General features: G+C 39.9%; 1 protein-coding gene across 3 annotated transcripts in view; it reads left to right on the forward strand.

Moving 5' to 3' along the window:
* NTNG1 (netrin G1) overlaps positions 1 to 23,547 on the forward strand; it is a 403,458-nt gene that overhangs the window by 367,398 nt on the left and 12,513 nt on the right. The gene's annotated exons all lie outside the window — the stretch shown is intronic.

The following is a 23,547-nucleotide window of genomic DNA, read 5'->3' on the forward strand; positions in this document are numbered from 1 at the left end:
GGACTCTCAAGAATCTTCTCCAGCACCACAGTTCAGAAGCATCAGTTCTTCGGTGCTCAGCTTTCTTCACAGTCCAACTCTCACATCCATATATGACCACGGGAAAAACCATAGCTTTGACTATATGGACCTTTGTTGGCAAAGTAATGTCTCTGCTTTTTAATAAGCTGTCTAGGTTGGTCATACCTTTTCTTCCAAGGAGCAAGTGTCTTTTAATTTCATGGCTGCAGTCGCCATCTGTAGTGATTTTGGATCCTCCAAAAATAAAGTCTCTCAGTGTTTCCATTGTTTCCCCATCTATTTACCATGAAGTGATGGGACCGGATGCCATGATTTTAGTTTTCTGAATGTTGAGTTTAAGTCAACTTTTTCACTCCCCTCTTCCTCTTTCATTAGGAGGCTCTTTAGTTCTTCACTTTCTGCCATAAGAGTAAATCCTTATAGATACAATTAAATATATTTTGTGCAAAAATGTCAATCATGTACCAATAGTTACTCAGCCTCAATTTGCTCACATAAAATGAAAATAAGAATTATATCTACCTTAATATCTGTGAGAATTAAACAATATAACAATATTAAACCTAAGTTCTATCACACAGTAAGGGAACACAGTGAGATAATAAAATTGTAAATGGTGGTACCTGCCCTCAAAGTTTTATTGAAAACAATGGGACCTGGCTCAACAAATTTAAAAAAGCAATCAAATTACAAACAGATCACATGATAAGTAAAAGGAAAGCCTTGATAGTCGTGGCTGCTTCCTAAAGAAAAAACAAAACAAGGCTAAAGATGAATGGGATCTAACACTTATTGTGTCATTTTTTTTTAGTGGTTTTAGGATGTATCTACCATGTGCAAATGCACAATTTCAATTAAGATTTTGTCTAAAATCAGTGACTTTTATTTTGCTGCTTCCAATAGGTAAATAAAGCCCTTACAATAAACATTTATCCATTAAATTCACCCTAATGTTAGAAGAACTTCATCAACTTTGGGATCATCCTAAATCCTAGAAATTACCATAAAATGTTAAAATGCCTGCCTGCTAGCCAGGTCTTGAATTACAGTGACTCCTAAACAAACCAAAAGCTAGAGTAGGTTCTGCACTTGGACATGAACCAGTTTCTCAGGAATAATGATTGGACAGGTACAATCCACTGAGTCACCATCAGACCTACTGAATACTTGACTATTTTCAGCTTGGTGACTGTTGAAACTCATGGATTTGTATGTCAGAAATGTATTAAGCTCCTTTTTTGGGTTCGGACTTTAGTTTTCTGTCTTTTTTTTTTTCTTAGGACTCTTCAAGAGACTTCCAACAGGGTTATTTAGCTCTTCCTAGCATCGGAGAAGGCAATGGCAAGCCACTCCAGTACACTTGCCTAGAAAATCCCATGGATGGAGGAGCCTGGCAGGCTGCAGTCCGTGGGGTCGCTAAGGGTCAGACGCAACTGAGCAACTTCACTTTCACTTTTCACTTTCACACATTGGAGAAGGAAATGGCAACCCACTCCAGTGTTCTTGCCTGGAGAATCCCAGGGACGGGGGAGCCTGGTGGGCTTCCGTCTATGGGGTCACACAGAGTCGGACACGACTAAAGTGACAGCAGCAGCAGCAAGTTCATGCTATGTGCTATTTTTCAACAAAGTTAAGATTTCTCTTCTTATAATAAAAAGATAATCAAATTGAAGTTCTTACTTCGAAGAAAATAAGGTGGTTCATTCCTATAGAAGGTTCAATTCAGTTCAGTCGCTCAGTCGTGTCCGACTCTCCGCGACCCCATGAATCACAGCACGCCAGGCCTCCCTGTCCATCACCAACTCCCGGAGTTCACTCAAACTCATGTCCATCGAGTCGGTGATGCCATCCAGCCATCTCATTCTCTGTCGTCCCCGTCTCCTCCCACCCCCAACCTTTCCCAGCATCAGAGTCTTTTCCAGTGAGTCAACTCGTTGCATGAGGTGGCCAAAGTATTGCATTTTCAGCTTTAGCATCAGTCCCTCCAATGAACACCCAGGATTGATCTCCTTTAGAATGGACTGGTTGGATCTCCTTGCAGTCCAAGGGAGTCTCAAGAGTCTTCTCCAGCACCACAGTTCAAAAGCATCAATTCTTCGGCGCTCAGCTTTCTTCACAGTCCAACTCTCACATCCATACATGACCACGGGAAAAACCATAGCCTTGACTAGACGGACCTTGGTTGGCAAAGATGGGTAACAATTTAAACAGATGTCATACTGCTGTGGAAGAGGGAAGGCTAAATTTTATAGTGACCCAAAAGACATTGAGGAACAGAGGATACGTTAGTATTTCTGCAGCCCTAATACTGTCACTATAACATGTGAAAATGAGAAGGAAACATTAACCTCCAAAGACTAAAGAGAATGTGAGGGACGTGTGACTGTCAGTAGCTTACACGGGGCTCATTATCAGGGTCACCTAGTCTTGGTTTAGTCTCTGCATTTGAAATGTTCTATCTCTCTACACACTGTACGGACAATGACTTTATGTTTTAACATGAATGTCATTTAACAAGGATGTCATTGCAACTCCATGCTCAGTGAGGGATCAGCAGGGAAGCGAGAAATGGTGTGAGAAATACCACTCTGATGGAACATGGTGGGAGAGAGACCCTGGGGGAGGGATTGATTACTAAATAACCAAATATTTATTGACTACTTTTATGAACTTCACATCATGACAGCAAAAGAGAAAGAAAGAAAAGAGTTTAATACAGCCTGTTCCCTCAAGGAGTTTACCTAACTTATAGAGACTGGACTATACTTTTCCTGTCCAAAGTATATAAGATCCTCCTTTTGGCTCTTACTGTGAAAAAGAAACTGGAAATTTTTCTAAGTCTATTCTAGCTGAGTAACTCTCTCTTGCAGTCCTGGCTCTGCTTCTTCCTGTATAATTTGTTGATCAAATTATATAACCTCTAAAACCTAGGATTTTACTTCTCTAAAAGAGATGATTCCATCTCATAGAGTTGTCAGGGAATGAGATGAAATGCCTGTAAACTGCTTAGCACAGTTCCTGGGACACAGTAAGCTCTATAAATGATCGCTGTTTATTGTTACTGCTGTACTATAAGCAAACTCCAGTAGGTAACAAAGAACCTGGATGAAGAAGTGGGAAGGATTTGCAACTATCAATTAGCCGTTAAACCTGTAAATGGAGATCCCAATCATAAATTTTGACTTTTTAATCAATGTATGTATGTGTTGGGGTTCCCAGGTGGTGCTAGTGGTAAAGAACCCTCCTGCCAATGCAGGAGACATAAAGTGAAAGTGAAAGTTACTCAGTCGTGTCTGACCCTGTGACCCCATGACTATACAGTTCATGGAATTCTCCAGGCCAGAATACTGGAGTGGGTAGCCTTTCCCTTCTCCAGGGGATCTTCCAACACAGGGATCGAACCCAAGTCTCCTGCATTGCTGGTGGATTCTTTATCAGCTGAGCCACAAGAGAAGCCCAGAAGACATAAATGTTGTGGATTTGATCCCTGCGTTGGAAGATCTCCTGGAAGAGGGAATAGCAATCCACTGCAGTATTCTTGCCTGGAGAATTCCACAGACAGAGAAATCTGGCAGCCTACAGTCCGTAGGGTCACAGTCAGACATGACTGAAACGACCTAGCATGCGCACACACACATATGCATGTTTGTGTGTTGGTCACTCAGTCATGTTCAATTCTTTATGACCCCATGGACTATAGCCTCCCAGGCTCCTCTGTCCATGAAATTCAGCTTTTGTGTGTCCAGTATCCATCATGGGAACATAGGAAGTCTCTGGTGATGTGATGGACAAAGACCTTAATATGCGTTTCTTGATGCTATAAAATTCAGTAGGAAATGGAAGTGAAGAAAAAATAAAGAGTTGAAAGTTCTTCCTATACTCAGAGGTACCTGACGTGGATGATCTGCTGGTCCTTGGGAGATAACTAAGATACAGAGAGTGCCTGAGTCCCCCAGCCCTGCTCAGAATTTGTGAACACTTCTCTCTGGGTCCTCTGAATGGGAAGATGGAACTTCCATTCCCTGTAGCTCGCTTCTTTAATACTAGTGTAGTTTCATGTCACAAAACAATGATCAGCATTAGCCATTTGTATAAGTAGGAGACCAGAGTTCTTGCTTGTGTCCATTTTCAAATTAGAATTGTATTGTTTTGTAAAGCATCCAGTGAACTTCAAGTTCAGTAATGAATCTGAAGGTGGTTAGTCTTTTCCTTTCTCTTTAATCAAGAATACAAGGCACTATCTGTTCCTACCCCCAAGTTTAACATTAATATAGAAAATGCTTTAGACATGGATTTCTGTCTAAAACTTCATCTGGAAACTGGCAGTCTAAAAAGATACTGCAAACACATTTCTTTTCAAGAGAAGACTGGAGTTCACTGGGGATCTTTCCTTTCCATCTGTAGGTACCTAGTTTCCAGCTACAAAAGTATGCATTACTCAACAAAGGATACATTTAAAACAGAACTAAAGAGCATGATGAATCCCCCAGGTGGTCTCTTCAGGTCAACATATGTCTATTTCTGTTCTTCCATGTATTTAAGCTTTTCCTGGTAACTATGTCTTTCTTTTTAAACTGTCATGCCTTTAATAAATAAGAAAGATGAATACCACATATGCAAGAGTCTTGCAAATAAATACAGTCATATTATAAACACTTTAAAAGTTATATTGAAAAATATTTCAGTAATAAACATACCATGTGCCATAAGCATGCTTGGACATTTCATACATAGAATTTCATTTATTCTTCCCAGTAACTCTGCAAGGAAGTGCTAGTATACCCATTTTATAAATGAGGAAACAAACTCAGGGAGTTTAATTTGTTCAAAGCAAACTAGTAGGAGATAGAGCTGTTATAAAACCAAATTATCGATTTGACTTCTTGCCCCATACGCCACAAGCTCGATGCAGTGGGTTCAAAAGAAACCCACTTTAAGCTCAGCCCTCCTTTAGAGCCGGGAGGGTAATTGGAGCTTGCAATGTTCTAGTCTTGGACCACAGCCCAGCTACAGAATCAGTTTGCTTTCAGTGAGATGGAAACAAGCCTCAGTTCTTATCAATAGGGGTGTTCATGAACACAAACACCACCACATAACGGAAAAAGAGACTTCTGGATAAAAGCAAGCATCAACTGACAGAGGTTACCATCTCTCTCCCTCCATTGCTTAGTCATCTGCCAACAGGAGCAAATATGTATTCAGTGCCCTTTATATGCAGTGAATTTATTTCTCAGAGTCAACAACTGATATAACCACGCACACTCGGAACAAGCAAGTCCCCAGCCCACAAGGTCAATGCTTAGATGCATACAGAGGAGAATTCCTGCTGTAGCATACAATCACTGCTGCGACCTACTATCTTATATAAACCTGGGATGTTAGAAAGAATGTGCCATCATTCGAGGATGCAAATCATGTAATAGATGTCGCTTTCTGCTTTTTCATGTAAGGAAACTTGGAGAGGTGAAACAAATGGTCTAAGGTCATGAAATTAGAGGAGAAAAACATGAGACTCAAATCCAACTCTCTTCCTCTCCAGGTCTCTCCAACATATATTCATTGTTCAGGTGCTGTGCACAGAGCACTGAGCTATGGCTGCTTGGTGCTGAGCCCCATAGGGAAGCCCAGGGGAGAAGCAAGGTGTGATGAGGAAGACTGCTGAACATCAGACACTTGCATGATGATTTTTAGAAGCAGTAAGAAGTCATTATTACCAATATTATCCATTAGCCTAGCCCCTTGGGATCAAACAAAACAGACTGTTGGGTGCTGGAAGTAGGAAGGTGCCCACCTTCTCTCAGCAGCAGGCTTGTTCTTCACCAGCTGTGTTAGTGCTTGTGAAAAGTAATAAATGCCTGACTCACTCTGAGGGTCCAACATTCTCAGCCAGGCAAGGCAACTACAAAGTGACTCTGCTGGACAGCATTCTGGCGAAATGGAAAGTGATGGATTTTGCATTGCAGCCATTCCTGTGACATGAGGTGACAACATGGCAAGAACAATATGTGGACAAGCCTTTGTTGTGGTAGCAACTTTCTTGATGTCATGTCAGTACTATACGGCCAGACTCCCTCTGTTGCCCTGGAGACAAGAAATGGCAAGAATTCTCTTCATCATCAGATCATTAGCTGCTGGTGGCAGACACACTGTCTCAGCTCTTGTGTCCTTTGCGTGTCATCCCTTTGGAAGGGTGGATAAAGAGGAGTGGAGATGGCTCCATGGAGTGGCTGTAAATACTATAAACAAGATCTTTGAAAACATGGATAAGTGTCACAGAATAGTCCCCAATGAGATTGGCAAGATGCATCTGTTTCTGGAAGGAATAAGAATATTTCCCAAGCTGTAACACAGTGACTGATTCTCATGGGAGACAGGTCATTTTATCTTAGAAAGTGAAAACCATCTTGTGAAAAGGGGAGGATGAGCAATGAAGGACAAGGAGATGAAATAGACCAGTGCAAGGCACCTTTGAATCACTTTAGGCTTTAAGCAGGAATAGATCTGCCTACAATAAGTAGAAGGTCAATAATGTGACCCACGGGAAGTCTTGATGCCCTCCATGGGCTGATCTGATAAGCCATAAACTAACTTGACTGTAAGCTAGTTGAGTCTAACAAAAATGAAAACTCCATGGACATCAAACAGACATCCTTGCTTTCAAACTTTAAGAGAAAGAGTGGGATTTGGGCACAGTGAGCACAAGCAAGTTCTCTCTCATCCAGATTTATTTTGGAGTCTGTTATATATAGGTCGTCATGTAATCCTGGAAACCCTGGTGTTACATTTTCACTCTCAGTCAAGTGAATCAGACAGACCAGTCTGAGGGCTCCCACCAGAAGCAATTGGAGACACAAAGAGACCTGGCCTACTTCTTTACTTGGACTTCTCGCTGAATCTTAGAAAGCCTTTGAAGTGGCTACTGATAACACACTTTTCTTCATTCAACTCTTTGTTTCTGAATAGATTCAATTACCTGGTACCAACCAGGGGACCATATAGCCAAGGGTTCGAGGTTCCATTTTATTTTATATTGGTCAGCAAATACTTCTGTCTGGCTACATATTGCAGTGCTCTTGCTTACATAACATGATGCAAGACTTTAATCCCCAGTTGGATGACATGTGTGTTTTGATGTGCCATTAGCTATCAGACCATCATGAAACCAGTCTCCATAAGACTGTACTGGAGGGCTAGGTCTTAGGTCCATGGAATTACACAATTGCAGTATTGTGTGTCATGTAACTCAATGTATAGATTAATTAATAATTATTCTGCAGAAATTATACATACAGTACCATCCACACATTTAGGAAGTGGCCTCCTTTTTGTTCCATTATGAATCTAATTATAGGCACGTCTAAACTGTATTATTTGAAGAAACTACAAACCTGAAGCCTCAGACTCGTGTGGCTAACACCATCCTTTTTGTATTGTTTTTTTAAAAACCTTTTTCCTCAGTTTTATTGAGAGATAATTGACATACAACACATTTGCCCAAGGTGTACTACACAATGGTTTTATATATGTATATACTTAAAAATGATTACCACAATGTCGTTATTAATATCCATAATCTCAAACAGTTACACATTTTTTCTTGTGATAAAAGATCCCACAATCCACTACTTTCCCAACCACTTTCAAATATACAGCATTATCATTTTAACCATGTTTGCGTGCGTGCTAAGTCACTTCAGTCGTGTCCGACTCTTTGGGACCCCATGGACTATAGCCCACCATCTCCTCTGTCCGTGGGATTCTCCAGGCAAGAATACTGGAGTGGGTTGCCGTTCCCTCCTCCAGGGGATCTGGATCAAACCCGCATCTCTTATGTCTCCTGCATTAGTAGGCTTGTTCTTTACCATTAGTGCCACCTGGGAAGCCCAGTTTAACCATCAGTTCAGTTCAGTCGCTCAGTCGTGTTCGACTCTTTGCAACCCATGAACCGCAGCAATCCAGGCCTCCCTGTCCTTCACCAACTGCCAACCACCCAAACCCATGTCCATTGAGTCAGTGATGCCATCCACCTGTCTCATCCTCTGTCGTCCCCTTCTCCTCCTGCCCTCAATCTTTCCCAGCATCAGGATCTTTTCAAATGAGTCAAATCTTCACATCAGGTGGCCAAAGTATTGGAATCTTAGCTTCAACATCAGTCCTTCCAATGAATGCCCGGGACTGATTTCCTTTAGGATGGACTGGTTGGATCTCCTTGCAGTCCAAGGGACTCTCAAGAGTCTTCTCCAAAACTGCAGTTCAAAAGCATCAGTTCTTTGGCACACAGCTTTCTTTATAGTCCAGCTCTCACATCCATACATGACCACTGGAAAAACCATAGCCTTGACTAGACCATAGTCACATGCTATATACATTAATCCCTATAGCCTATCTGTCCTATAACTGGAAGCCCATACTCTCTGACAACCTTCATCCCCCCCCACACACACATTATTTACTATTTGGGTCATATGATTTAGTCCTGACAATAATTCTTTGAAGTAAGTATTACCATGCCCATTTTACAGATGAAGAAACAGTCTCAGAGAGGAAAAGTACTTTGTTGGAGGCCTCTCCTCTAAGTTGTTTTAGTAAGAATTTATATGTAAATTAGATGTGTACACAGAGAATTGTTCTAGTCTGTTTTCCTTCATTAGGAAAAACATTCGTGGGGATAAATAAAGACCAGCAGGCAGTATATCATGTTGGAAGGAAATACCATAGTATACTATCATTTGGCTTATTTTCCAAGGTGAATTTCTGGGGGTTTTCGTACCAAATTCCCAGTCTAATACTTTAACTGAAACATTCCAATATACGTTTGGAAAGGTCTGAAAGCAAGGCATTTGAATTCCATTTGCATTTTCCACATGTACCCATGTGCATGTCACTCTGCTTAGTGCTGAAGCTATACATAGATACAAGCTCTCATCCAACATGGTTACAATGAATGTGTTATACTCGATTATGGGAGAATTTGAGTGTATTAGTTAATATTTTGCTTAATTATAACATGCATGTGTCTATCAGATAGTCATGTAATGTTCGAAGAGTCAAATGGATATTTTGTTGGGGGGTTATATAACAATAACTTATTTTAATTAAGATTTTTTTGTAACAAGAAAATTGCAACATTCTTTATAAATATTACAGTTTGAATCATACATAAGCTCCCAGAATAAATTATTCATATCAGTAGACTTATGAGTTCAGAGAGTGAGGATGTGTTCGCCTCCTAAAGTATTAGAAAATTATGAATCTAATACTTTGCCATGATATCTAAGAAGCAGAACATTAATTTCTTGACTTTTCTATAATGAGTAGTGTGAGGAAGTTTTACCTAAAAACTTTTTTTCATTTACATATCCCGGACTCCTTAGTTAGTGATATTAGAAAATGGACACATCTTCGGGATGGTATGTTTTTATTTACTATATTCAAGGGAAAACCTTGGTTTCCCATTAAAAGTTGATCTAATTTGTTCTAATAGCCCAAATGCAGATAAATTCAATTCTGACATGTTCTCATTGAAAAGTTTGGGAATGTTATTCACCATATGTCTAATGTCAAATATTAAAACACATAGTGCAATAAAAAGCTAGTTCAAAATCCCCTTACTTTCAATCTATTATTCAGATTAATGGGGATGACACATTAGTTCCACTGTTAAACCACTCCGGTGGCAATCTTCTAAAATTAGGAACTGCCAATCTGGAGAAGCAAAAGAACTCTATATCATTTTAAATTTAACTTCAGCCTACTCTGAAGCCATTAGAGACGATTAAAGGAGATCTCTAGCCATTATATTCAGCCCAGTAGTCTTAGAGTTCAAAAGGTGAAAAGCACTTTTCACCATAAATAAACTGAGAGACAAAATTATTTTCAATGAAGTTCAATTTTAGTGAAAATAAAGTAGGTAATTACACTGGTTATTACTGAGGTCACTGCTTTCATTGACCATCTGGCTTAAAACTAAAAAATAGGTATCATTTGTGACATGGGCAGAAATGAGCAGTGTCTGCAGCTTCATCTTTATAAAGACCTACAAATTCAGTTAATTCACATGTTAACAGTCCTCATGAAACGGTCACAGAAAAATAGCCTGATGGCCTTTTGAAGCTAAACAACTCAGGGGAAAAAAGGCAAAAAACATGCAGTATCTTTCACCATCACTATGGGCTTCTCTGATAGCTCAGTTGGTAACAAATACAACTGGGTTGGATTCCTGGGTCAGGAAGATCTGCTGGAGAAGGGATAGGCTACCCACTCCAATATTCTTGGGTTTCCCTTCTGTCTCAGCTGGTAAAGAATCCACCTGAAAGGTGGGAGACCTGGGTTTGATCCCTAGGTTGGGAAGATCCTCTGGAGAAGGGAACAGTTACCCACTGCAGTATTCTGGCCTGGAGAATTCCTGGTCACAAAAAGTCAGACACAGCTGAGCGACTTTCACTTCACTATCACTATAGTTACCATTTTCCATATGATGGACCTTTGCATAATATTTTTTTCCTGACAAAATCTGTCTGAATTTATCATTCCAGTTACTGTAGTTCACCTAGAAATGGAATCCTATTTATTGGATGTAAACTTTGTTTTTAAATTGGAAGTGTTATACCCCCCTGGTAAAAAAAAATATATAACTTAATTTTTGCCTAATTTTGTCCTACTTCATACAATCTCAGAAAGCATTAAAACAGTTTGGAAAGTTGGATGAATAAAGTTTTAAAGTAATTTTCAATGCATATTTAAAATTTTCTCTTTATTAAACTCTTCTACCTCTGAAAAATGTTATTAATATTATTGCATTATTACATAGCATCAGTTCACACTATCACCTGAAGTGTATCAAAGAGAAAAAAGTTAGAGCAGTTCCTTGATTTTTGCTTGGCAACTTTGAAAAGACTTCTAAAAATATTTTGTTCAAGAAGAAAGAGAAAGAAATTGTGTTACTTTGGTTTAAGCCTTAAACCTAGGGTAACTTTATTCCTTTATTCTTTGTGAAACCTAGGTTCTGTGGTGTTGTGTTTTGTTTTCCTAACACAGAGGCCACTAGCTTCAGGTTATGCTATTCATTCAGCCTCAAAATAGAATACATACTTTCTGAAGATCCCATTCTCTACATTCATTGCTGATAGAGAGTCTTTGAAAATACCCTTGCCAGTATATGTAGATGTCAGCCTACAAGAAGGAAAGGAAAGGAGAGGGTGGGGGCAAGGCAGGAGTAGAAAGTAAGTTGCCAAGAGAAAAAAATTGTGTTTTCAATTTGAGGTTATTTCTATTCAGTCAAGTCTTTCAAAACTATTCACAGTAAAGATTAATGATTCCTTACAGGTAGGGGTAGGCTTTAGCATCCCCACTAGCTTCTCCTGACAAAATCCATTATGCAGTGACGCTAACGGGAAGCCAGCAGGGGAGAGTTTGTTAAAACACCTTCGGAAGGAAGCGCTTTAACCTAGAATCTGGCACAAAGGAGCTGTTCCAACACAGGGTTTTGGAATGTTGAAGAGATGCGTCCACAGCAGCATTTTCAGATGTAGCCAACCAGGTACTTCCAGAGCAAATTATTTGCTTGTGGGTTTACCAGTGGGAGATTTTAAATTACAAATCAGTACCCTTCCTCCCCAACCAGCCAGATGTACACTGAGGGAGTGCAAAAGAATTGATGAGTTAAAGTACAACTGTGGCTCATCTTATCTGATTTCTCTCTTTGTTCCTGCCCTTTAGTAGAACATTGAGAGTAGAAAACAGTTTGCTCTGCTAACAACACTTAGCACAATCAGTGTGTGCGGGCTAATACCCATCTCAGAGTTGCAGATGACTATTCCTGGTTCTCATCACAACACTCGCGTCATGCCTAGTGCCATACGACTCAGTTGTGCCCTCACACAGGGCCATGCTGACGGCTCAAAGGGAGCACACTCTCAGGCCATTATTGGCCTTTTACACGATGACATCATTCTTCTGCCCTTTCACTCAGACAGAGGTGAGCTGAAATTTTATCAGTCTGGACAGATTTTTAGAATTTGGAATAACTCTGGCAATTAAATTTCACAAAGGAATCTGGTAGTTTCTGTTTGGGATATGAAATTATTTCTTCTATGGTCCATGGTTTCACATTGGCTTCTTCTGAATATTTATATTGCTAGCATCTTAGCTGCACTGCCAGGGAAAAAGGCAGTTCTGTTGAAATAATAGCTGTAATTATTTGATAGGTTCCTTTTTTTGACAACAGTACATCCTTCAGCTTTCACTGTTATACCAAACTAGATATTAGGAGGTAGCCTAGCTGTGGAAACCAATGCTGGAAACTGTCCATCCATCATGAGGAATGATCCTTTCTCTGAGGGGAATTTTCTGCTGGATTGCCAAGTGCATAATATTCCCCCGGAGCAAGGCTGCATGAAATAACACTGCTGTGTCACGTCCTGTGATATTTAACTTTGGAGGGTCTGGAAGCCAGTGCACTGGAGTGCTAATTTTATTCTTTAGTTATCCTCATGACTTAAAGCCCAGAAGGTAAGAAGAATTTATCTAATCCCGGGGTAGAAAAGCAATTAAAATCTATCCCAGCCAAGATAGCTTCCACAAAATCCATTATCCCTTCCCTATTTTTAGGCCCATAAAGGAAAGATGCTAGGTAAAACAAGCCATAGAAGCCTGCAGTTTATTTAATAATGTGTACTGAGCATGAATTCTGTGCCAGGTACTGTTCTGGGTACTGAGAATATGGTGATAAGAAGACAAACATAGATCCTGCTCTCAAGAGCTCATGAGCTGGAAGGAGGCAGATGGGAAACAAGTAAAGAAATAAACAACAGGTAGGCGGACACCACTTGAAACTGGTAGTCAGCCAGTGCTTTTCTGTGAAGGTAACACTTTGACTGAGACCTGAGTATCAAGGAAGAGCCCACCATGGAAAGTTCTGGAAGAAGAGTATTCTGGACAGAGGAAATACTTCCTGAGAAAGCCAGAAGGCAGAAAGGAGCTTGGGCAATTGAGAAAATGGAAAGAAGCAAGTGTGACCGACATACGTGAGTGAGAGGGAGGTAGCCTGAGATGAGGTGGAAGAAGAAGATAGACAGGCACTAGATTTCAGGTCCCTGATGGCCAGAACAAGAAGTGTGGATTTATTCTAAGTGCGGTGGACTTTAAGCAGGAGAGTGGAATGATACGGCTGTTTAAACTTTAAAATAATAATTCTGGTACTGTGTAAACAATAGATTGTAGAAGGGGTCAGGGAGGAAGGGCTGGAAAGTGACTAACAAGACTCCAGCAGTCCACGTGAGAGGTGTTAGTGGCTTGGACTAGGTTGGGAACAAAGCGTGTAATGAAAATGATGGATTAAGAGCCTGTTGCAGTCTGTGCCTGCCTTTGCTGCAAAGCTTAACATTAAATCTAAGTTTTGAGGCATCTGCAACAGAGATATGCTCTTTCTGCTTTCTCTTGCTCTCACCACAGGGATACCTTATAATTGATTAGTACTTGATACTGTTTGGTAGAGAAGGAAACAGAACGACAAAAAGTAGTAGTAGTCACAGCATTCCAGCACGTGGGCATAGAAATCAGACAGAATGACAAAGGGACTAAGGCCACAAGACTGGGTGGGAGCCCACCCACAACTTGTGTGCCCTTAAACAGATTTGTTCAGTTCAGTTGTTCAGTCATGTCCGACTCTTGGCGACCCCATGGACTGCAGCTTCCTGTCCATGGCAGGCTTCCCTGTCCATCACCAGCTCCTGGAGCCTGCTCAAACTCACGTCCATTGAGACAGTGATGCCATCCAACCGTCTCATCCTCTGTTGTTCCCTTCTCCTCCTGCCTTCAATCTTTGCCAGCATCAGGGTCTTTTCCAGTGAGTCAGTTCTTCACATCGTGTGGCCAAATTATAAGAGCTTCAGCTTCAGCGTCAGTCCTTCCAATGAGTATTCAGGACTGATTTCCCTTAGGATGGACTGGTTTGATATCCTTGCAGTCCAGGGAGCTCTCAAGAGTCCTCTCCAACACCACATTCAAAAGCATCAATTCTTTGGTGCTCAACCTTCTTCGCAGGCCAACTCTCACATCCATACACTACTACTGGGAAAACCATAGCTTTGACCATATGGACCTCTGTCGACAAAGTAATGTCTCTGCTTTTTAATATGCTATCTAGGTTGGTCATAGCTTTTCTTCCAAGGAGCAAGCGTCTTTTTCTGTAAAACTGTTGAAATGAGAGTACCTTCCTTGTAAGATTATTAAGAGGATTAAATAAATCAATTCATGGAAAGTATTTAGAATAATGCCGGTACTAGCTAAGTGGCTGGTGAATAAGTGTTAGCTTTCACTGTTATTAATTTGGCTCAACTGAAACCTCTCCCCTCAAAAAAATAACACGTATATTGACCTATCAGTATACAATTCTCTTTAGTTACCAAACAGGAAGAAGGATTCATAAACAATTATACCTCATTTAGACTGCTCTATAATCAAAATGATTACCATGTATATGCAGTATCTGTTTTCATCATCAAAAGTACCCTGCCATGTACCCATTTCATGGATGTGGAAGCTGAGGTCTGATGAGGTCACTTGCCCTGCCAGGGCCCTATAACTAATAACGTGAGAAGCCAAGATTTGACTCAGCTATGCATGACTTCACAGCCTTTGCTATTCCTCAGAAGTAGTGGGTGAGAGACCAGCTATACCAAGCTGGTTCTAGTTCTCTCAGATCCATCATCAAACAAGCCAGTAAGTGAGGTTCTCCCTTGGTTTTCTGCTGCCAGTTCAAGTCTTCATTTGTGCCTTCACTGGTTCCCAATCAAGAATGTCCCAAGCTAGATTCCTGGCCTAGTTAGCATGTATTGATCATACATTTTGATGTCATGAGGCAAGTACCCATCATCAACACAAAGTCTTAGGAAATAAACTAATTGGAAATCACTACATATCCTTTACTTTTTTCATATGGTCCTTCAATCTTTTTTCCATTATTCTCACAGTATTGCTCTTGGCAATACAGTTAAGAATCTACTGACATTAGCACTGGAAAATAAATCTATCTCATGTAGTTTATCACTTGGTCATACCAGTTCGTTTACCTTGTAATTTTGCAAGGTAATTTTGTAATTTTATCTTTGCTGACTGAATTTTTCCCTAAACTTTCATCCCATTAGTTATGTAATGATAGGAAAAATAATTCACAGTTTCAGTTCATTGGTCCCTTCATTTCTTTGCTTTTTTACACTTATTTTCTGAAAATAAAATGGATGAATTTAAAACAGAAATGAATAATCCAAAATATTAATTAATACATTTTTAGGTAGTTAAGTGTTCTGTTGAAAGAAAGTCTAAGTGTTCTTTAAATTGTCAAGAACTAAAATGTACTTGTGTTTTGCAAGGTTTTTTTCAAGCAGTTTGCTACCTGGTCTATTTGAGGGCCTAGTTATGTCCTTAGGAGTTATTTCCACGTGTTCATTAAATCATACGACTTATTCATTCGTCACATTGTCCGTAACCTTGAAAATTGCCTAATACTCACAATATAGTAAAAGTGCCATGTATCATTTTTAGATATATTTCCATTTTGATGGATTTGGAGATTTAGGGTTACTTTGAAATTATGTACTTCCCTCTTAGACTATAAAAAAGAGGCTTCTAACCATTATTTTGGAAATATGAAAGCAATTAGTGGCAACAAGGTAATGGTTTCAATATTCAAGTTTGAAGTAACAGCTTGCCTTCAGCTCAACATCCTGTGAATTATGTTTCCTCCTTCTACTTAACATAAGCAGAGTCATCCTCTTCACACACTCTAAAAACTTGTTGAGTCTTTTCTTTCTTTTCAGTCTGTGAATATACCACCCTGCTTAGTCTTGTTAAAGCTGGGCCAGACATAGGCTCGCCTTTTAACTAGAGCGTTTAAACACTGTAGGTTGATTTAACAGGCATAAAAATCTATAACCAGCAACATCATTGGCACAAAGGAATTGCCTGAGTGAACAGGCTGGAGATGTATCTGAAACAGATCCTCATAGGCTGACTTGTGAGGGGCACCTCGTGTAAAAAGCAAGCACTGCACAGAAATCAGTGACTGGACACAGATGAAAGATCTAACATATCAGTGATAGGTAGCAGGAGTCCAGGGGAAAGAGGGGTGAAGGAAAGCACAGAACTTCAGATTAATCAGAAGCCTACATGAAATAAAGCAATCAGAACTCTGGAAGGTAAAACCAGATAAGATGATCCATGTGGGATCACACAGCATACCAAGCAGCATAGCCGGTGACAAGAAGTGTGTTTGTTTGAATCAGTGACTTAGCTTTGGCCTTAGGACAAATCTGAATGGGGATTTGTGGGTTGGCCTGTTCAACCTTCTGTGCTTTTTTATGGGGAGCATGCAGGAGTCATTCTTCCTTCGGATCCTTGGAGTGAAATAGCCTGGACAGAAGCTGAATCCAAGAAGAAGTTTCAGCTTAAGATCTTGAAGGGTTTACATTTAAAATGCCATCCATCTACCTGCAATGCAGGAGACCTGTGTTCCATCTCTGGGTTGGGAAGATTCCCCTGGAGAAGGGAATGATAACCTACTCCAGTATTCTTGCCTAAAGAATCACATGGACAGAGGAGCCTGCTGGGCTACAGTCTGTGGGGTCGCAAAGAGTCGGACACGACTGAGCAACTAACAGTTTCAAACCTCCAAAACAAACAGCCAGAGACACCCTCAGAAAGCACTGCCTCTCTAGATAGGTTTCTGTGGGCATTTCTCTCCCAGTCAACCCAACTCTGTAATTGCCTTCCTTCTTGTCCTCCTGGCACCTCTTCCCTGCTGCCCTCCTTCTCTCCACGACAAAAGAAACAGAAGCAAAAGGTATTAGAAGCTAAGCTAAGGGACTTTTCTGAAGCCATTACTTGCAATTAGTAATGAAACTCAGATTTGTTTCAGTTCTGTTCTCAGGACTGATTTAACTCTTATATAATCTCAGGGCTTCCCAGGTGGCGCTAGTGGTAAAGAATCTGTCTGCCAATGTAGGCGATTAAGAGACACGTGTTCAATCCCTGGGTTGGGAAGATCCCCTGGAGGAGGAAACGGCAACCCACTCCAGTATTCTTGCCTAGAAAATCCTGTGAACAGAAGAGCCTGGAGGGATATGGTTCATAGGGTCTCAAAAAGTTGAAGACGACTAAAGTGACTTAGCACGTGATCTCAGAAATGCAGAAATCGCTGGAAGAAACATCATGGAGAATTTCCTCTTATGTACCAGAAAATAGCATAGATGCTTAGAATACAAATGAAAGCTGGCTGAGTGCACAAAGCAATGTCTACTATCCTCAGGAAGTAATGTATATAGACTTGCTCTGCACAAAGCCTGATGCTGCTCAGTGCAGACAGTGAAAGGAAGCACAAGACAAAAATCCCCCTGCCCTCACATCACTTATGCTTTAGTTGAGGAGACATGAAATTCACATGATAAGGAGTGTTTGCTGTAGGTTTTAAAGAGTCAAATAAAACTTAACATTTACTGAAGGATTTTACATCAGGCGTTGTTGCAGTTACCTTATATGTTTTACTTAATTTATTTCATCAACATAGTCCTGTGACGTGGATATCATGTATTACATTATCTCCATTATATAAATGAAACAAACATAGGTCAAGTGATCTGCATGGAGTCACCCAACTAGTATTTGGTGGAACCGAGATTTAAATCCAGGCCATCCAAATTATGTTTACCTTTATATCTATGTCCAGAGCTAGATCTGCATCCTCTGCTGTAAAGTTTGAAAAGCAGGACTGGTGTCTGAAGGCTGGAACAGTCGGAGAAACTATGGTGGCTATTGTTCATGAGCTGGACATTTAGAGTTACGTGGGGAGTTTGGGGAAGGACAGGCCAGGAGCAGTGGCACCAACTCAGAGGCCAGAATAAAACAGGATAGGAGGGTGCCAGGGACTGGTAGTGCTATGGGGTCAGAGTAGTCTAAGTTCTAGTCTTGCTTCTCTACTTGGCCACTCGTGAGACTTGGGTAAGATGCACAGGTTTCCTGTAAAGTGGAAATAGTAATAATAATAACTCCTGCCAGATGAGTGAAATTATCCTGCAAGATAACATGTACAAGTGTCTATCCTCTTAATTATAATTTTATTTTATTAATAATTTTGTGTGTATGTTTAAGATTCTTGTTGTAGTTCAGTCATTAAGTCATGTTGGACGTTTTACGACCCCATGGACTGCAGCATGCCAAGCTTCCCTATTCTTCACTATTTTCCAGAGTTTGCTCAAATTCATGTCCGTTGAGTATGTGATGCCATCCAATAATCTGGTCCTCTGTCATCCCCTTATCCTACCCTCAATCTTTCCCAGCATCAAGGTCTTTTATAATGAGTCAGCTCTTCACATCAGGTGGCCATACTATTGGAGCTTCAGCTTTAGCATCAGTCCTTCTGATGAATATTCAGGGTTGATTTCCTTTAGAATTGACTGTTTTGATCTCCTTGCTGTCCAAGGGACTCTCAAGTGTCTTCTCCAGCATCATAGTTGGAAACCATCAGTTCTTTGGTGCTCAGCCTTCTTTATGGTCCAACTCTCAGATCCGTAAATGACTACTGGAAAAGATAGTGAACAGATTAGCCAGGAGTAGAAAGTTCACAGCGGGCAGTGAAAGCAGACAATGGGGAGATTCTGATCTCCTCACATTGTGGGGTGTCCTGACTTCAGAATTATCCATTCAGCAGCCACAGAAGATTGTGAGTGAAAACTCAGTCTGGCCATAGCCCTTCTATGCAATTTAATTTAGGGAACAGAAAATAAACACCATGGGAAAGTATTCTAGAAGAAGAAATGAAACAATGAGTATGGAATATGTGAATTTTTTTCTGTAAAATTCACTTGTTCATTCACTCAAAAATACTCATACTCAATGGATATTGGATACTAGGCAATCTTTGAGGCATGCACAAAATCAAAAAAAGGATTTGGATAAGTCAAAATCCTTATCTTCACAGAGCATATATTCTGTAGTAACTCTTTAAAAAGCGAAGTGGAGTCACTCATTCTTGTCCGACTCTTTGAGACCCCATGGACTGTAGCCTACTAGGCTCCTCTGTCCATAGGATTTTCCAGGCAAGAGTACTGGAGTGGATTGCCATTTCCTTCTCCAGGGGATCTTCCCGACCCGGGAATTGAACGTTGGTTCCATGTTGCAGGCAGACACTTTACCATCTGAGCCTTTATTATATAAAATTACATATATTCAAAAATAAGAATCAGAGATGTTGAAGAAAGTGAAGTGTGTTAGAACAAGATATTTTCAAAGCATGTCGTATGATTTCTCTTTAAGCAGCCCACCCAAATATTCATCCCTGCTTCATCTAACCTTGGTATGCCTTAGTCTGCTTCAAAGAGAAGCACTAACATCTTTTCACTGTACTTTAAATAAAGTTCACAGCCTCCCAGTTGTATCTAAACCAATTTATAATTTTTTTTCTTCCTGCTGCTGGATCTGAGAGCCCCAGAAGGCATAGTTTCTACACATTGCTTGCTAGCCTCTTGATTTCTGTCTAACCAGCTCTCTTCTCTCCTGAGATATAACAGCCTTGCTCTTCTTAGGGAAAGCCGTAAAACGCCCTTCTGCATGCTTGCAATGACTTCATTTCCACTTCAGATCATCTCCTATATGGATTTATTCTCATTCCTGCACCTTTGTCTTAACCAACTATGAAAGAATTCTTTTGGATGTTGAGAAAAGACTCTGAGTACCTCGTTCTAATTCTTCATGTTTGAAGTTTAGTTTCAGTAAAATTTGTATTGCCTAGATTTACTTAATGTTACTCATGAGCTGGTCTAGCATCCTTGTCTTTATGTAAACACTTTCTTTAATAAGAATTTTTGTCTGTTTTCCTCTTCATTAAAGAAAACGAAATAATTATTGCAATTATTTTTTCATGTAAGAAGCAAGAGGAGTGAAAGATGATATTTTTCAAATCAATGGGTATTTAAGCACCAAAGAAGCTAGAAATTATTAATGACGAAAGTGAACTAGAGGACACAGCAGCATCCACTTTGTGAAGTTACATTATCTAATGAGATGTAAATACATGAACCTGTAAAAATAAACCCTATTTCTATGGCTCTTCTGGTTTGTCTTTTTGTTGTAGGACTTTGAGCAGTGCCTGGCACTTAAAAAGCACTTAATAATTGAGTAACAGCCCTGTGAAATGGCCTCTGTTACAGATAAAAAAATAGAATTATTTTTTTTAATTCAGATTGGAGAGCCACGAATGATGATGTCAGTATTTGAACCCAGACTTCTGGACAACACCACAGTACACAATTAAGGGCCAGATTTTACAGTTCAAATTTTGAGTGTCTCAAGAATTTATCAATGGGGGAAGGTGATACAAGTTGCAATGTGAGGTGTGACTCTATTGAAAAGGTATGCTTATGACTTGTCCATAACTGTAACCCCTTTGTCCTTTCCTAACCTCACTAATGTATTTTAGATCACTTAAATGCCTGGTCCCCAGTGCAATAGCAAGTGCATTTTTGAAAATTAGCAGTCATTTTTGTTTGGTTCCAGCATCCCTAAATGACTCATGTCATCATTTTGCACATTCTCTTGATTCCATAATGTTGTTTTCCTCACCTTGAATTTATCGACATAAATTCATTTTGCTTTGACATTGGCATTAGCAGGAAAATGGCTTTGTTTCATCCTGACATTATAATATCACCTCCCAAGACTTGGTTTGACATTGTCAGGAGGTGATTATGGTGACAGCAAAGCCACAGAAGACAAAAGTGAATTATAGTGATTCCCAGGAGGGGAAAAAAATCATTAAGAAAAGTTACTGCTGTGTGATTTTAGTAGCTATTTTTCATACTTAAATATCCCTGCTGTTTAAAAATCCTAAGAGGGCTAAGACCATATTTAGAACACTCCTGCCAAGTATATATAGGAAAAATTAAGTCTCTAAGGAGACATTTGGCTATAGCTCGACAAACAGGAAACTCAGATTATATTTTAGCTTTACAAAGTGCTCAAAGGCATTGAAATTCTGTCTCCAAAAAAAAAAAAAAAACAACCCATGCATGTGAATTAATGACACAATTATCTCCTTTCAGCCACAGATACTTGAATTTCTTAATGCCGAAAATCAAAAGCCTGTAGTATAGTTCTTCCTTCCTACTCAGAATGTGAAACGTCTTACAGATCTGCCTTCAGCTCTGAATGGGGCTGTATGGATCGTCTTATAATTCTCAAGGAGCTCCAAGTCTTTGTTCCTGCAGTTTTCTGTGTTCTATGATGGTCTCTCACCTCCACCCCAGTCCCACATAGAACAGCTCCGTCTGGATTTTCCTTTAGCCTGTGTTCCAAATTTAACTAGTCACCTTCTGATGAAAAGAAACCTGTCACTAAGTTCTGTCCTTGTCATGTTTCTTTGCCTTCATATTACCCACAATGCCAAAATTATAATGAGAGGTAATATGTTTTGACTAATGAAAAATGAAAGGAATGCTTCTGATTTCTTAACTCATCTGCCTACCCTTGCTTCTTCCCCTCTCTTCCACCCTTCCCAAGGCATATATTGTATCATTAAAGGAAGACACCCCAAACTAATCACCATTCTCTTCGAGCTAATGCTCTCCATTATGGATTCACGTATGAGAAGCCCAGACAAATCATAACACAAGCTGAGCTGGAATGTCAAAGCTGACCAGCAATTTTTCTACATGTTCCTAGTTGACTTTTTCCCATTCCCTGCAAAATATCTCTCCCTTGCCTTAACTCTAGAGCATGAGTTAACCCCAGCTCTACTCTCCCTCTCATGCTCAGCAGAAGCTTTACCTCCCACTCTGTGGAAACTAAAATAAGACCATCAAGGAAATGTTCCTTCTTCTACTTCCCATTCTCCAACCTATATATCTAGTAAGTGGGTATCCTTACTATCTATCCACCTGTATCGATATCAGTCTACTAATAATATGTTTGTATTCACCACTCAGAAGAAGGCAGGGAATAAAAGACAACTTCTGTTTACTGGCTTAATAAATATTTATTTGGCATTTATTTCTGCAAGAGACAAGACTGAATATTTGTGATACAGCTACAATGAACAGGTCATATATGTGGTGCAGACATGTACAAGTGTAGCAGATAAGAGTCTCCCACAAGTTCAAGCAGCATGAAATACATTTTCTTTAGGTTAAATCTGACCATGAGCCCCTCTACTGAGAAGGTGGTGGGAGATTTGATTAAAGTCATCACTGTTGTTTGATCTTCAAGTGTAAAAATGTCCCCTCATGTTCCGTTAGTCTGCACTAGTTCACATGAGATGGCCCTTGGTCTACAGACGACTTTAGCTCAGGAGACCCTTCTGGTTCCATTCACACCTGAAGCTGTGCAGCCTTCTGCAAGACAAGGAATCCATGTATGTAAGTTTTTCTTACAATTATAGGATTACGTAGGAACTCTTGCCTTTTGTGAGATAATTTTTGTAGACATTTAAGATAATTGGTAGTTTGAGTAGGAATATATATTAATAACAAATATGGAAATGTGGCAAAATATGGTCACATGATTCATTTATTGAAATTACCTTATTATCTCAGTAAAAGATATTTTTATTTTCTCAAGTAACAATTCCTCTTATTAACAGATGATAAAGAATCTGTCTGCAATGCAGGAGACTTGGGTTTAATCCCTGAGTCAGGAAGATTCCCCTGGAGAAGGGAGTGGCTACCCAATCCAGTATTCTTGCCTGGAGAATCTCCATGGACAGAGGAGCCTGGTGGGCTACAGTCCATGGGGTCACAAAGAGTTGGACATGACCGAGTGACTAACATTTTCAGTATTTTCCAAAGACTCTATATTTAGTCCAGGCAATTTGGAAAGAGTAAATGTGTAAAGATGAAAATTAAAGTTATTAAATCAATTGCACTCCTACCAGCCAGAGATAAACATTGGGCACATTTTGGTAGAATCTGTCCAGGAACATTCTCTTAAGTTATTATTACATAAGGTACTTGGAGAGGTACATGTCTGTACTTATGGGGTTCACGCTGGATAAATATTTGTACTTTCTCTTTTGACGTAATGTAATGTACTTTGAAATGATGGCTTATACTCTGGTGTATGTTGCCATTGTGTGTGACTGTGCCTCCCAATGAAAGCCATCTTTCACCTTGGGAAAAAAGAGTAGAGGTTGCACAGTTTTATTAAACTAGACAAGTGCATTTTCTGATACCGATGAGAAACTCTGTGATTTCTCAGCACCGTTTTTATGAGCATCTTGCCTGCATCTGTGTCTGAGATGTTGACCTCAACAGGATTTCAATACATCATTAATGATCGCTTTAGGAAAGGTGACCAGCCTTTGGCTTGTGGGATTCTCAGTGAATTAATTATATCTCAATATCAGCAAAGGTTTTTTTGTTGTTTTTTTTTTTTTTCAGGTTGCAACAGCTAAAAACTTGGAGGTGTTTGGGCAGTGCCTCTAGCTCCTGCATTCGAGTCACCTGTTAGCTCATTCATGCTAGCTGAGTTACCATATACTGC

Source organism: Moschus berezovskii, chromosome 4, assembly GCF_049115385.1.
Source record: "Moschus berezovskii isolate FMDL1 chromosome 4, NW_MosBer_1.0, whole genome shotgun sequence".
Lineage (NCBI taxonomy): Eukaryota > Metazoa > Chordata > Mammalia > Artiodactyla > Moschidae > Moschus > Moschus berezovskii.